Source organism: Mesocricetus auratus, unplaced genomic scaffold (genome assembly GCF_017639785.1).
Source record: "Mesocricetus auratus isolate SY011 unplaced genomic scaffold, BCM_Maur_2.0 Super-Scaffold_100006, whole genome shotgun sequence".
Classification (NCBI taxonomy): domain Eukaryota; kingdom Metazoa; phylum Chordata; class Mammalia; order Rodentia; family Cricetidae; genus Mesocricetus; species Mesocricetus auratus.
The window spans coordinates 85853305-85868773 of NW_024429190.1; the positions used below are offsets into that span (position 1 = coordinate 85853305).

At 43.3% G+C, this 15469-nt stretch overlaps 1 long non-coding RNA gene across 1 annotated transcript; it reads left to right on the forward strand.

Annotated features, from left to right (window-relative positions):
- Positions 1–1142: 1142 nt before the first annotated feature.
- Positions 1143–15208, forward strand: LOC121140716. Its single transcript, XR_005877637.1, has 3 exons — positions 1143–1209; positions 14060–14151; positions 15174–15208. It is a non-coding gene; the product is annotated as an uncharacterized LOC121140716 (long non-coding RNA).
- Positions 15209–15469: the final 261 nt, after the last annotated feature.

Below are 15469 nucleotides of genomic sequence, written 5' to 3' on the forward strand. Positions count from 1 at the left end.
TCAAATATATGAATATATGTTATTAAAAACATCTTAAATGCCGTATTTTTAGGTCTTGGAAGACCTACCTATTTAAAATATATCTTTTCAACCTTGAAAATATATCTAACAAGACTACAAGTTTGTCAACAATTATAGGTGGCTGGCTACTAACCTGTATTTGTTTATTATCCTAAATATTTTTAAGTACTAAAACTTTATATTACATTTTAAATAAGCTTCATAGGTACAATAACTTAAACAAGAATAGAAATATAGCCGGGCATTGGTGGCACACGCCTTCAATCTCAGCACTCGGGAGGCAGAGGCAGGCAGGTCTCTTGTGAGTTCAAGGCAAGCCTGGTCTACAGAGCGAGTTCAAGGACAGCCCCCAAAACAATACAGAGAAACCCTGTCTCGAAAAAAAAATAGAAATATGCCATGCCCGCTGCACAGCCTGTATCCGAGAATGTGCGGAGGGTGTCGGACTGATGACACAGAGGCCAGTCAACGATGTAAAGAAAACTTTAAGCAGGCCCCAAAAAGGCTCAAGAAAACTTCCCAAGAAAGGACTCCCTCCAGAAAAACTTCTGCTCTCTCCTTCCCCCTGGCTGGTTCTTCTCTGACACCAGAAAACTGACTTGGGTGGGTCAGAAGAGGCGGTTAGTATTTGGAAAGGGTCGAGGTCAGGGCAGTTCCGATGGGCCAGCCCTTTTCAGGAACTTATTGCCCTGGGCATTGTATTGTTTTTAGTAAACATGTTTTTAGTAAACATTGTCTTACAGCTGCCTACTCCCAGGCTGATGGGGAAGTGGGTCTCTGCTCAAGGTCTGGTGTCCCCACAATTCCCCCTTTTATATTTTCTAATGAGGCACGCCTGGCTTAGGTCAAGTAGAGACACCCTCCCTTGCCCATCTTTGGGGGACCTTGTGACCCCTGTCTTAGGAGGGAGGTGTCTTCCCCACAGGTTGTCCGTCAATGGAAGAACCTCATCCTTAAATCATCTGTAACCAACCTTCATGGCTATTGGGATTGCCATGGGCTAAGCTAAGCAATACTTGATTACAGATCTCTTGCCTCTGGAACAAGGCACGTTTGAGCTCGGCATAAAGCCAGAATGCCTACCGCCACTGCCACCATTTCCAGGACCCCATTGACATAGCGCCTCTCCATCAACGTACCCATCACCAGATCTGGGCCATAACATTCTACCAGCCTTCCTGTTACAAGGTAACCTGCATGTGATTTACAGTTACAATTTGATGGTCAAAACAGTGATAAAGTTTACAATCTAGTGCATGGATGTCTCAATTTGACCTGAGCAAGTTCCATCATGCCAGAATCTGTCTGAAGCATTTTTAAATGAGGAGTGTATTATTTGATGAGTCATGTGGGGACTGGGGACATTACTACCCTTTTTTTATTTTCTAAATTTTGTTTGAACTGTTGAAGCTGGACCATAACAGTAGAAGGATTTGTCTACCCTCCTTGGTTAACTATCTAGGAGAATTGGGATCACTATCTAGAATATTAGTAGATGCTCTTTAAAAAGGACATATCCATTAGGTATTTCCCAAAAACTTCTGAAAATCACTCAAAGATTGTAACCTATACTGTGTCCCAAATAACTTTTGAAAATTATTTGAAGTCTGTGAACAGTCTTTCCCAATCTAACCTGTAGAGCTCTCACTAGTTGACAAGGCCTCATTTGCATCTTAAATTTCCTGTTAAAACATTAACAGATTGGCTGGATGATCCTTTTGGCTATATCTAAAGCAATTTAGGTAGCTTTTTAACTATTTTTGAAGGGATTTAAGTATCCTTTTAATCATATAAGCAGTTCACACTCACGCATTCACAACCACATTTCATATATACCGGTGTGGCCACACCATACATTCAGAACATACATGCATGTTTCGGTCATCCTTTTTCCCTAGGTCATGAGTAGTCTGTTGAAATGAAACTTCCTTAATTGAAATCTATGTAAAAGAACAACTCCAGCCTATCCTTGAACTAAAAAGGTTAAAAAGTCCTGTATGCCCTTCATCATTCCTCCATTTGAGCTACAGTCATGGGGTACAGCCATACCTACTCCTTGTAACTCTGTAGATGCAAGGTGGAGAGGCCAGGCTTTTGGCCAAAAGTTTTTAGAGATGACTCACAAAATAGAACTTAAATGCAAACAGAATTTTCCATTTTATATACCTTTGTCTTTTTCTTTACTTAATACATTACCTTTTTACTATTACCAATTTTTTTGATTCACCCATTTTTTTGAGACAGGGTTTCTCTGTATTGTTTGGAGGCTGTCCTGAAAGTTTCTCTGTAGATCAGGCTGGCGTTGAACTCAAGAGATCTGCCTGCCTGTGCCTCCCGAGTGCTGGGATTAAAGGCTTGTGCCACCAACGCCCGGCTATTCACCCATTTTCAATCCATCCTCCAACCCAGGATGTTCCCTCAGGCAAAAAGCCTTAAGATTTACATAGTCCACCCTCCAACTGAGGGCAATCTCTCGGGTTCCCCTCTTTCCCAACCTTGGTGAGTGTCAGGCTAAGGCCTAGAGATTTAATCTAGGAGAAATTAAATATTTTTTAATAAAACAGAGATTCCCCTTTAGGAGGGGGAAACTCAGAATGCTTAGTTTCTGACTTTTTAATCTCTCATTGGCAGCAGCAGCTCCCAATGTATTATTGGTGCTATAAAAATTGAGGAACAGGGAACTGGAATGACTAACTAGCATCAACATGGGTGGGATCCTCACCAGCGCCCATATTTCCCTTACCTGAGTGTTCAGCAATGGTTGGATCATCTTTATCATGGTGAGCATTCCTAGTATCTGGAGTAGTATTGGGATCGACATGCCTGATGCACCGTTCAGGGACCCAAATGGGCTTCTCACTTCCTGGAGGGAAAACACAAACAGCCCCTCAGACCCTAGCTAGTAGGTATTGGGTGGCTGCCATTATCCTGTAATCAAATCCTTCCATCTGACACATCCCAAATACTGGGAGGATTTGTTCCAATGTCTCTCCATAGCAGACAAATTATTATGGTCTATGGTCAAAAAATTTAAAATGTAAAGTATGGTGGATAAGTGAATATTGGGGAAGGTAACATAATCCCCCTTTTTATTTTCTTAAAATATTGTTTGAGAGTGGCATGGGTGCGCTCCACAATAGCCTGTCCCGTGGGGTTGTGAGGAATACCAAAAGAGTGTACAATGTAATGTTCCCTGCAAAAGGCAGCAAAGCGATTGCTGGCATAGGCAGGGCCATTGTCCGTTTTTAGGGCATCGGGAATGCCCATGTAGGCAAAGGCCTGCAGGTAATGAGAAAAAAACATCTTTAATCTTCTCTCCTGAGTGGAGAGAGGCAAAAATCAATTTAGAATATGTAACCACTGAGACATGCATGTATTTTAATTTCCCTGCCTGCGGCAGGTGAGTGACATCCATTTGCCAGAGATGGTTGGCCCTGAGGCCCTGGAGATTTATCCCCTCATTGGGAGAATTATGATAAGGGGCACAATCAGGGCACTGAGAGGTAATCTGTGTAGCTATGGATAAGGGGCACGCAGTGTGAAATTTAATGGAGCAGGCATTTAGATGATACCGCTCATGGAGCTGGTGGGAAAGCTGCTCCTGAGTGAATAAGACCCTAGTCTTCAGCAAGCAAACAACTTGGTGGCTTGTGCTGACATCTGCCGTATGGGTACCCTCTTCTGCACCTGAGAAGAAACCACCACCGCGAAACCCTTGGAGGATCTGTCTGTAAAGACTGAGCGAGCTACAACTAGAGGGTTCTCCTTTAAAATCTTGGGAAAAATCACAGGGTGTTGTTTAAAAAAAGGCATCAAGGGGCTATTGGGATAATGGTTATCAAACTGGGTGCCTGTAGATGTAATAAACAGGGTCCACCCATCATGGAAGATCTATAGATATTCCACCTCCTCCTTACCATAAGGAAGGATAATTTTATCAGGACTGTTTCCAAAGGTGTAGATGATAAACTTGTGCGCCTTCCACAACAATTGCAAAATCAGATCATAGTAAGGGGCCACTACCTTCTTAGGGGAGGCTGACAAATGTATCCAATAAATAGGACCAGTCTGCCAAAACATGGCAGTGGGTGAAAAGCTAGATGAAAGTACAACCAGAACAAGGGGCTGCCCATAATCTATGCGCCAAAGGTGGACTTGCTCTATACTTTTTAACAACAATTGTAGGGCATCCCTGGCCTCTGGGGTAATCTGTCTAGGGGAAGTTGGAGCAGGATCCCCATGAAGAATATCATAAAGGGCTTTAAGAGCCCCTGTTTTAATAGAAAGAGAAGGGCGAAACCACTGCACCTCTCCCAAAAATCTCTGCCAATCATGAAGCGTTTTTAAATTTGAACAATCTATTTGGGGTCTTTGTGGCCAGAGGCCAGTTTATCGAATTTGATGAACCAAATAAGTATAAGGGGGTCTCTTTTGGATCTTTTCAGGAGCCAAAATAAATCCACGGGCCTCCAGAAGCTCCTGTAGCTCTGCAAAGGCTATGTAACATTGTCTTTCTTCGGCCGCGGCCAAAAGAATATCATCCATGTAGTGGATAATGTAAACATCAGGGAACTCACATCTGAAGGGATCTAAACAGGTAGCTACATAAATCTGGCATATAGTTGGACTGTTAGCCATCCCTTGGGGGAGCACCACCCATTGGAAGCGAAGGGCAGGCTCCCTAAAGTTAATCGCAGGAAGGCTAAGCGCAAACCCAGGACTATCTTGAGAATGCAAGGGAATAGAAAAGAAGCAATCCTTCAAGTCAATGACAATCAAATGCCAGTCTTTAGGAATGGCCACAGGCACGGGCAAGCCAGGCTGTAGAGCCCCCATAGGCTGCATGGTCGCATTCACGGCCCTCAAGTCTTGTAGTAACCTCCATTTCCCTGAAGATTTTTTAATTACAAATATCGGGGTATTCCAAGGGGACATGGAAGGAACCAAATGACCCGCCTCCAATTGTTCTTGAACTAGCTGGTGAGCCGCCCAAAGTTTCTCTGCTGGTAAGGGCCATTGTTCCACCCATACTGCATCATCCGATAGCCATGTGATGGGTATGGGGGCTAGGGGCGCAACAGTGACCCTCATCAAAAATGACCAAAACCCTTCCTATCCCCTGGGGCCCTGGTCTCCAAAGGAAGGGATGCCACTGGGCAAACCTCTCCCTGTTCTAATTTACCTAGTCCCCTCCTCAGACTCTAGCCCATCCCTTGCATCATCTGGGGGCCCCTGCTTTTGGACTTGGGTACCTGGGTGGTGAAGACCACTCCCATTTCTTGCATGAGGTCCCATCCCCAGAGGTTAATAGGAAGGCCAGACAAAACATATGGCTGAAAAAGCCCTGGGTGGCTCTCAAAGTCTTGCCACTATAGGAATCTGAGGCTTTTTTGTGGCACAGCCTGTCCTATTCCCTGGAGGGTCACTGTCCCTTCCTCTTTCGGCCAGGTGGGGGGGCCAAAATTTATCTGAGAGGACAGAAATGTCCTCTCCAGAATCTAAGATGCCTTTGAAGGACTTGCCTTCTATCCTTAATGTAAGCTGGGGGCGGTTCTCCATAGTGGCTACCCAAAATGCTGCTGGGCCAGTACTTCCAAAACCTTGGCTGCCCCTTTTCTCTTTAATTTTTCTAGCCTCACAAGGAGCTGTAGGGAAGAGGAGTAACTGAGCAATCCGTTCTCCTGCTGGGATGGCAACAACCCCACTGCCCACTGATGTCATTATTTTAATCTCTCCCTCACTATCCTGGTCTATAACACCGGGGTGTAACTGGATACCTCGAAGAATAGTACTGGACTGTCCCAAGAGTATTCTGACCATGCCTGGGGGCAATGGCCCATGCACCCTAGTAGGGAGGGCCTGGGTCCCCATTTCAGGTGTAAGGATTGCCCTGCCAGAGGGACCGAAGTCCAATCCTGCACTCCCTGAGGTGGCTCTAAGAAGGTCTGAGATATGAAGGGGTTGCTCTGGGGGAGAAAATGAATCCTGCCACTGCCCGGAGCAGGGGTCATTGCCCCGTACACATTGGTTTTGGGGTCCTAGTGTGGGGCCATCCTCCAGTTTCCCTGATTATTATTAGCAGGAAGGAAATTTCCCTCCTGGTCAGTTTTAGAGTGGCTGTCATTGGCTCAATGATGTCCCTTTCGGCAACAGGGGCATAAACCAGGTCTCTTGACACTGGTAGTACTATTTTGAGGGCACTCTCTATGGAAGTGTCCCTCCCTGCCGTAGCTGAAACATGTTTTCCCCCTCCCTGATTAGGTCTTTCTTTCCCCACTTGGGGCCGAATAGCAGCAGCTAACACTTGGCCCTGGATGAAAGTCCCATCAATGTCCCTACAGATCCGGATATAGTCATTTAGACTTTTATTATGATAGGGGCAAAGGGCTTCCTTACAATATTTATTTGCATTTTTGAAAGCCATCTGCTTGATGACTGGCATCGCAGGCCCAATGCCCCCAAATATTCTTTCTGCTACCTGACTGAGACAGTCTATGAAGTCTTGAAAAGGTTCAGAGGGTCCTTGTAGGACTTTGGACAGGTGATCCCCCTCCTTCCTTGGAAGGCAATGCTTTCCAAGCCCCTTGGGCCGCTGCTGCCACTTAGGTGTAGACTGCGATGTCATATTGCATTTGTTGTTGAATGGTGGCATATTGACCACTCCCAGTAAGCATCTCCACATTTCTATGGGGCTGTCCAGCCTGTGCATTTCTTTGGGCTGTCTGGCTGCATTTTTCCTGAAACTCACCCCTACAAATCAAATAATTTCCCCCAGATAGAGTAGCTTGGCAAAGCTGCTGCCAATCACTAGGTGTCAAGTTAAGAGATGCAAAATATTCCATTAAGGAAAGTGTAAAGGGAGCCTGTGCTCTATAGTTTAGAGTTGCCTCTTTAAGTTGTTTTATGTCTTTAAAACTTAAAGGGTTATGACACCGAATGACCTGCCCAGAATTGTTCGGGTCTGGAGCTTCTATTACAGGGGCCACCACCAGGCAGTATTGGACCCCTCCTTTGGGTCTTCCATCAAGGTCCAAGAAGGACTGGGTTATATCATAGGAAGAGTCCCTTTTTTCAGAGTATGGAGAAGGGTTTCTCTCCCTGTCATGTCTTTTCTTAATTCAAGTCTTTTTTAGTTCTTTTTTAAGGGCTGCGATCTCAGCAAGTAACAGTTCCTTCTCAGACTCTGACAAGTCTGAGTCTGAGCTACTTTCATTTTCTAGATCTGACAGAGAAGGATATAATCGATTCTGACCGGAGTCCTTCTTTTTGGGTTGTGCCTGGAGATCTCTACCCATTTTTTGTTGTTGTTGCTAGGAGACTCCTCCTCATCCTCACTAACAATGGAGCCTCTAGTTTCAGTCAGGGTCTCTTCAGATGATTCATCCTCACTCTCTGCCTCTGAACTCAAGGAGGCTTGAGTCTCTGTCTCTTGTAACTCTAAAAAAGCCTCTTTTGCGTCCTGAACTACCTTGCGGTGACGAACCTTATCTGTTAAAAGTGCACCCCTCATTAATCTCCATAAGGATTATGTGGTAGGGGGCAAGGACTCAGATCCCTCTTTTCGTAAAAGTCAATGAAGGTCATGGCGAACCTCCTCCCAATCTGGGATATTTAAGCTTCCCCCAGTAATGAACCATGGACTCGCTCATTCAATCGATTTTAGAAAGCCTTCTAGGGTTTTAGACTTGCCTGCAGTCCCATGTCCTTTAAGTAACTTTTTTAATTGGTACTGTAATGATTCAAGCTTCCCAGATCTATTCCCCATTGTTTCTTAACCCTGTCCACTTACCTCACTTTCATGATCTCGGTGGGACCTCCAATTGCCGTGCCTGCTGCGCATCCTATATCTGAGAATGTGTGGAGGGTGTAGGGATTGATGACACAGAGGCCAGTCAATGATGTAAAGAAAACTTTAAGCAGGCCCCAAAAAGGCTCAAGAAAACTTCCCAAAAAAGGACTCCATCCAGAAAAACTTCTGCTCCCTCCTTCCCCCTGACTGGTTCTTCTCTGACACCAGAAAACTGACTTGGGTGTGTCAGAAGAGGCGGTTAGGTCGAGGTCAGGGTGGTTCTCGTGGGCCAGCCCTTTTCAGGAATTTATTGCCCCAGGCATTGTATTGTTTTTAGTAAACATTGTCTTACAGCTGCCTACTCCCAGGCTGATGGGGAAGTAGATCTCTGCTCAAGCTCTGGTGTCCCCACAGAAATATGTGTACAGTATAACAAAAAATAACCTTCAATTTGTATCAATATATAAAAATCCAGACTAATATAAAATATTTGAGACTAGTAGTTGTTTTTTAATTCAAAAGAAACTCAACAATCAACACTTTTATCCCACCATTTTATACTATATCCCCCTTTCCCTTCAGAATGACATCCTTGAATCTAATCTCCTTTGCTCAACCTTTTTCATGACCATAACCAACAATAACTTGCAACCCCCTAAATGATGACAAACACCCATAACCCACTAAATAACAAAAGCCCATTTTACATCTTGGGAATGTAGACATTATGTTCTCTAGACTGATTCCTGTTGTCTGGGCAATGTCATCTTTGGGGGACCCTGAGAAAATTAGGATAATGGGCAAGTCCTGGGAGAGCTAGCTGTATTGTTTTTTGTTTAGTCCCTGTGTAATTAAAAAGTATATAGCATACTTAAAGTCTTAGCTTGAGTAGTCTATAAAGCTGGGTCATTTCATCTAGAAGCTTTGAAATTGTTCTGGATGCAGAATTTTGAGGGAATTGCAACTGAGGCATTCTGAGAAGCTGGATCACCTAGGCTACTTGTTTTCATTGGTGTCTGGTTCTTTTTTTCTGAAAGCACACAATTTTTCCTTTTTCATTTAAATTAGAAACAAGCTTGTTTTGCATGACAATCTGAGTTCCTCTCCCTCCCTTCCTCCCCTGTCCCCCAATGACTCCCTATCCCATTCCCATTCTGCTCCCCAGGGAGGGTGAGTCTGTCATATCATTTGGAGCAGGGCCTAGACCCTTACCCATGTGTCTAGGCTGAGAGAGTATCCCTCTATGTGAAGTGGTCTCTCAAAGTCCATTTGTGTACTAGGGATAAATACTGATCCATTACAAGAGGCCGCATAGATTAACCAGACCTCCAAACTGGCATCCACATTCAGGGGGTCTGAAACAGTCCTATGATGATTTCCCAACTATCAGTCTAGGGTCCATGAGCTCCCCTTGTTCAGGTCAGCTATTTCTGTGGATTCCTCCAGCCTGGTTTTAAACCCTTTGCTCATCACTCCACCCTCTCTGCAGCTGAATTCCAGAGTTCAGCTCAGTGTTTAGCTGTGGATGTCTGCTTCTGCTTCTACCAGCTCCTGGATGAAGGCTCTAGGATGTCATATAAGGTAGTCATCAATCTCATGTTCAGAGAAGGGCATTTAAAGTAGTCTCTCAATTATTGCTTAGATTGTTAGTTGGGGTCAAACTTGTAGATCTCTAGACATTTCCCTAGTGCCAGATTTCTCTTTAAACTTATAATGGCTCCCTCTACTATGGTATCTTTTATCTTGTTCTCCTCTATTCTTCCCCTAACTTGATCTTTCAACTCTCTCATGTCCTCCTCTCCTCTCCTCTTTTCCCCTTGTCTTTCTCCTAACTCCCTCTTCCTTCCCCCTGCCATGCTCCCAATTAGCTCAGGAGATCTTCTCCCTTCTCCATGTGTTGATTTATGTCTCTTTTAGGGTCCTCCCACCAGCAGTGGAGGAGTGTTCCCCTTTCTCCACAACCTCTCCAGCATAAACTGTCATTGGTGTTTTTGATTTTAACCATTCTGACAGTAGTAATATGGTATCTCAGAGTTGTTTTCATTTGCATTTCCCTTATGGCTAAGGGTATTGAGCACTAAAATGTCTTCCAGCCATTTTAGATTTCTCTATTGAGAATTCTCTATTTAGTTCTGCACTTTTTAATTGGGTTATTTGGTGTTTTGGTGACTAGCTTCTAGAGTTCTTTGTATATTTTGGAAATCAGCCCTCTGTCAGATGTGGGATTGGTGAAGATCTTTTCCTATTCTGTGGGCTGCCATTTTGTCTTGTTGATTGTGTCCTTTTCTTACAGAAGCTTCTCAGTTTCAGGAGGTCCTATTTATTAATTGTCGATCTCAGTGTCTGTGCTACTGGTGTTATGTTCAGGAAGTGGTCTCCTGTACCAATTAATTTGAGGGCACCCTCTACTTTCTCTTCTAAGAGGTTCAATGTGTCTGGATTTATATTGAGGTCTTTGATCCATTTGGACTAAAGTTTTGAAGCACATAAATTTGTAACGGTAACATATATCTGCATTAACACAAGTATAGAATGTTCAGTGTGCACAAAGTCAGTTAAAGATAATTTTTGTTTCATGTTTGAGCAAGTAAAAGGCATCTGTTAACTTTATAAGTCTGTTTGGACTGTATAACCAAACTAATATAAATCTCTATCCATAATATATAATAGGTAGTCATGAGGACTCTATAGACAACAAGATTTATCATGTCTCATCCGATCTCAGATGTGTTCCTATGTAAGAGGGATCAGCATATACATCACCAGTGTTATAGGCTTTCTGGTTTTCTTTTTGCATGAGTTCTTCACCAATCAAGTTTGATCTTCATTGATTTTGAAGAAAACCATAAATTTTTGTTTCCTGTGGAAGCAAATGTATAACCTCTCCCCCAACATAACATATTTTATGACTTTCATTTTGAAGTTAAGACATTCTTAGAATATGTAGGTTGGTTTAATTTCCACAATCCAATGTCTCCAGCAGCTATAGTTTTTAATACATTAGCATTTTTAAAAGTTCAAAGTAAACAAAGCACCATACATGAGCAAGATACCCTGTGTATTTCCCACCTGTACATGGCTTATTTTTTTAGTATTACTTTATTCTTTTTAAAGACTTTACTATTTTTACACTATTTTTTTCTGAGAGTGATGATATGCATTGTTTTTTTGCATCTGTTTAAATGTTTTCTTGGTCTGGGCTTGACTTTATGCTTCTGCAGTCTTTTCTGACCCTGTGAGCCAAACCTTAAATAACCAAGTAGCCAAGCAGCTACTGCAAGTCTCTGCTTAGCACATGGCTTAGTGGTTGGCCTTGCCCACTCCAGATTAATGAGAGTGGAGCCTTATGCCTGTGGACCGCAGCATAGAGTAGGTCTACCTGCCCTAGCTCCAGTAGGCACTTCTGCCTAGCCTCCTGTCAATGAGGAGCATGCCACCCCCCCACTCACAAACCCCATTCATGTGCTTGCTGCTGGCAGGACCTCTTAAAAGATACATGCTTTTGTACGCACAAAAGCCGACTTGGAACTTTTTTTCCCAACTTTCTTAGGCACTATGTGGATATGTATGTATGTATGTATGTATGTATGTATGTATGATGTATGTGTGTATGTATGTATTGGGTAAGCTCAATTTGACTGAAGAAAGAGAGGTTGTTGAAGATGTGGTTTGAAACCAATGTGCAGGCATGGTTGGTGGTTTCTTTGGATTAAGACAGAAAGGAGATATAAGAAATTTGAGTGAACATGTATTGAGATCTCAAAATGATTCCAGGGTGTGAGGACATTCATGTCCCATCTGAATCCTCAGAAGAGGACTTTGTTATGTAAGAGGCTAGCAATCTTAGGAACCTTTAGGACAGGGCTATCAACCTGTCCCCAGCCTCTGGGTGTGACTGTGTTTACAGAATCAGGGATCTGCCTCACAAAATCACTATGACTAGAAAATTCAGTCTGAAACCTAAAGTATAACATCAGGTCTCTGTAAGGACAAGGCAGCAGCAGGCAACTGTCTTATAAGAAGCAGTTGGCATTGAGATCCCTTTAGCATGGTAAAACTTTCACTACTTTCACTGAGTCTGTAGTTTACAGAATCTCCCTCAACCTGTTTTAGCTGAGAGTAGGTTCCTGCATTTGAAACCAAGTCAGGACTGAATAGTCCATAAGTTCCACAAATTCCATAAGAGATTATGACATAAGCCCTAAGTTTTCATATTCTCCAGACAGGAAGAAGAAATCTTCCTATTTCTTAAAATGATGGTCCTGGACTCCAACTACTGTAAGGTGACTCCAAGAGGAATTTGTTAGGGTTCCTGGGCAAATTATGCAAATGTCCATCAAGTTTGCTCACTGCAGACAATAAATTTCATTCACTTTATTAGAAACTTCTCGAAGCTTTGGGTTTCAACTTTCCATATATTCTTTTTCTTCTGCACTTAAGAAATCCAAGTAGACAGCTCAGCACAAACTCGACCAGTTATTGTTGGCATGGCATCTAGGGCCGATTCCTCAATCTGTTGCCACAGCCACAACTGGTGTCTGGGGACAGGTGGACTGCCCTGTACTCATGGGTCTCCTGATTATTTGTCTCCTCTTCAGGCACACCTCACAGCTTTAACAGGAAAGAATTCAGAGGACACAAAGCACCCTCGAGTCTCCTGTCTAAATCCCCCACACTACTGTTTTTTCAACATTCCAGCCTGAGTCACATTCTAAGAGCTTTGATGTGATGCCGTATTTAGGACAGACTAATCTCTGATGCTATAGCAACTGCACCCATTAAAGAACAGTCCACTAGTGCCTCTTGGGTCTGTGATTTGATGTGAGACAGTTCGTCAGCAACCACACATGGTGAAGGATGCTCCCCGGATGCTCCCCGTGTGTGTTTTCACAGTCTCCATATGTGACCTCCAGAAGCCATTGGCTACAATGAGCCTCCCATGCTGAGTCCAACCGTTCCAGAGGCTCTGAAATGGAAGGGGAGCACGGACTGCTTCTGCTACAGTAGAGAAAGCATCATCAGCATTAATTTGTTCTACATTTAGAAAGTATGGCCTTCTTGAATAGCTAGTGTGCTCCTGATGTGTGTGTCCTGGGACTAAGGTGGAGAACTAAACAAGGGCCTTTCTTCCAGAGGTTAAGGTTCTGGGACCTGGAGAGGAGACAAGGAAATCAAATGCCCAGGCAGTAGGAACAGCAGAGGTTCCCGTTAAAGACAAGGGGAAGAGTGGAAGCATTTGCAGTGGGGTGTGCTTTGAGCTAAGCTTTTAAACACCTGGTGGAGAATAGTCAAATGACAGAACATGCTGGGTACCAAGATCAGAATGTGATGGCAGTTGGAAGACAGTAACTGCCTGGTGGTTTCAGGGACTGGTGGAGCAGAGAGCTGATGTAACAGAAGGCGAGGGGAGAATAGGCTTTCCCAGTGGCTCCTCAGGATGCAGAGCTACTCAAAATGTCCTGTGACAAAAAGATTCAGCAGCCAAAACTGGGATGTATGCAGAAAACACTGCAGAGTAGACCCACCTCCAGACATATTGAAGGCTCTTCAGAATCCCATGACATCTAAGCCAGCTGGGACTTCCAGACTAGTATTTGCTGACCTCAATACAAAGTCCAACACCAGCTCATAGAATTGCAGTTCTGGGGCCTTTTAATGTTGGACTAAATGCATTTTGCATTTATGATATTGTTACATGCTTATGTGGTCCAGGGAATGGAATGTGGTAGTTTGAATATAATTGACTGCATAATTTCATAGAGTGTGGCACTATTAGGACATGTGGCTTTATTGGAATAGGTATGGCCTTGGAGGAAGTGTGTCATTGTGAGAGATGACTGTGAGGTTTCCTATGCTCAGGATATGACCCGTGTCTCAGTCAACTTCCTGTTGCCTGTAAGATATAGGGCTCTCAGCTACCTCTCCAGTACCACATCAGCCTGCATACTGCCGTGTCCTGCCATAATGATAATGGACTGAACCTCTGAAACTGTAAGTGAGCCACCCCAATTAAATATTTTCTTTATAAGAGTTGCTGTGGTCATGGTGTATCTTTACAGCAATAAAAACCCTAACCAAAACATCATGTTATAGAAAAGAAAATGGATTCTGGTCAACCAGCTGTCTTAGTCACAGAGATATTTAAAAGAAATTCCTATCTTCTCTTAGATGGAAGCATTGCTATCATTTCTGTTGATCTGGTTAGAACAGACACAAATCTCTGCTAATTCTTCATTTGCCGTTGTTCAGGTTCACAAACTTAATGCTTGTGAGGAGATCCTCAGCTCCTGGGGTCCCGAAGGCTGGGAGCCATGGAAGACCAGAGTGACCAGTTCCAGCAGGTGAGGATATGGGCCATGGGAGACCAGAGTGGCAGATTCCAACAGGTGAGCTTAGGGATCATGGGAGACCAGAGTGACTGATTCCTACAGGTGAGTTTAGAGATCATGGAAGACCAGAGTGACTGATTCCAACAGGTTGACTCTTTTTCCAACAAAACCTGCTAGGGTACCTGAAATGGGGTGCTAGGATGAGGAACGGCAGATAAAAGAAGCAGAGAAGGAAATATGGGGTAGAGTCAGGAGGACTGCCTGGTCAATGCCGAACAACCCAGAGGTGAATTTAGAACCTGCTTATATACAGACTAGAGGCAAAGCAGAAGAAAAACCAGTATAAGCAGTTAACCATCTCCCTGCACTGTCCTTGAGTCGAGGAGCAGCCAGGCTCACTCTCTATCACGTGAGTCCTGCTAGCAGCAAGCAGTTTCATTCCCTATCTCTGTGTGTCTTTTGGCTGCCATCAGAAGCTTGTTAGATAATGTGTTCTTTCCCATGGACCTAATCAGAACTTTCTCATAGATCTCAAGGAGATTGAAACAAGCAAGCTTGACCTCAATGACTTTTAAGTCAGAATAGACTCCAGATGGAAACTGAGTCACTGTGGGCTCCCACATTTTCCCATCAAAAAGAGAAAAGGGGCAGCTGAAGGGAATCTGGTTCATAAAATGTCAAATGTCCTCTGGGAAAATTCAGTCTTTGGCTGACTGAATTAGATCAGAACTAGATACCTATACAGACATATTGTCATCTGAGATTAAATCATTTATTTTCAGTTTTTCCCATTGTGTGTGTTTTGTTCAATATACAGCATAAGGCTTTTATTAATTTTTATTACATTTACTAATTGGGAGTGTGATGAATGTTACATCATTCATGTAGAGGCCAGAGGGCTTTTAAAGAGTCAATTCTCTCCTTTCATAATACAGTTTCAGGGATTGAATTTAGGTCATCAGACTTGGTGATAAATGTCTTTGGCCACTGAACCATTTTACCATCCCAAGTGTGTTTACTTATTTTAACTTCAGATTAAGAAGAAGAAGGAGGAAGAGGAGGAGGAGGAGGAGGAGGAAGAGAAGAGGAAGAAGAAGAAGAAGAAGAAGAAGAAGAAGAAGAAGAAGAAGAAGAAGAAGAAGAAGAAGAAGAAGAAGAAGAATCTTGTTATCCTGTTCCAAACAGCTAAACTATGCTTTCTGCCTTTTAGTTCCCTGGAAAAATGTGATTCCATTAGCTGTCCATTCTTCAGACTTGTGTAGTGATAGTCAAGTGTCTTAAAATTCAAATCATTAAGAACAATGTTTATCACTCAAACTTCAATGCACAT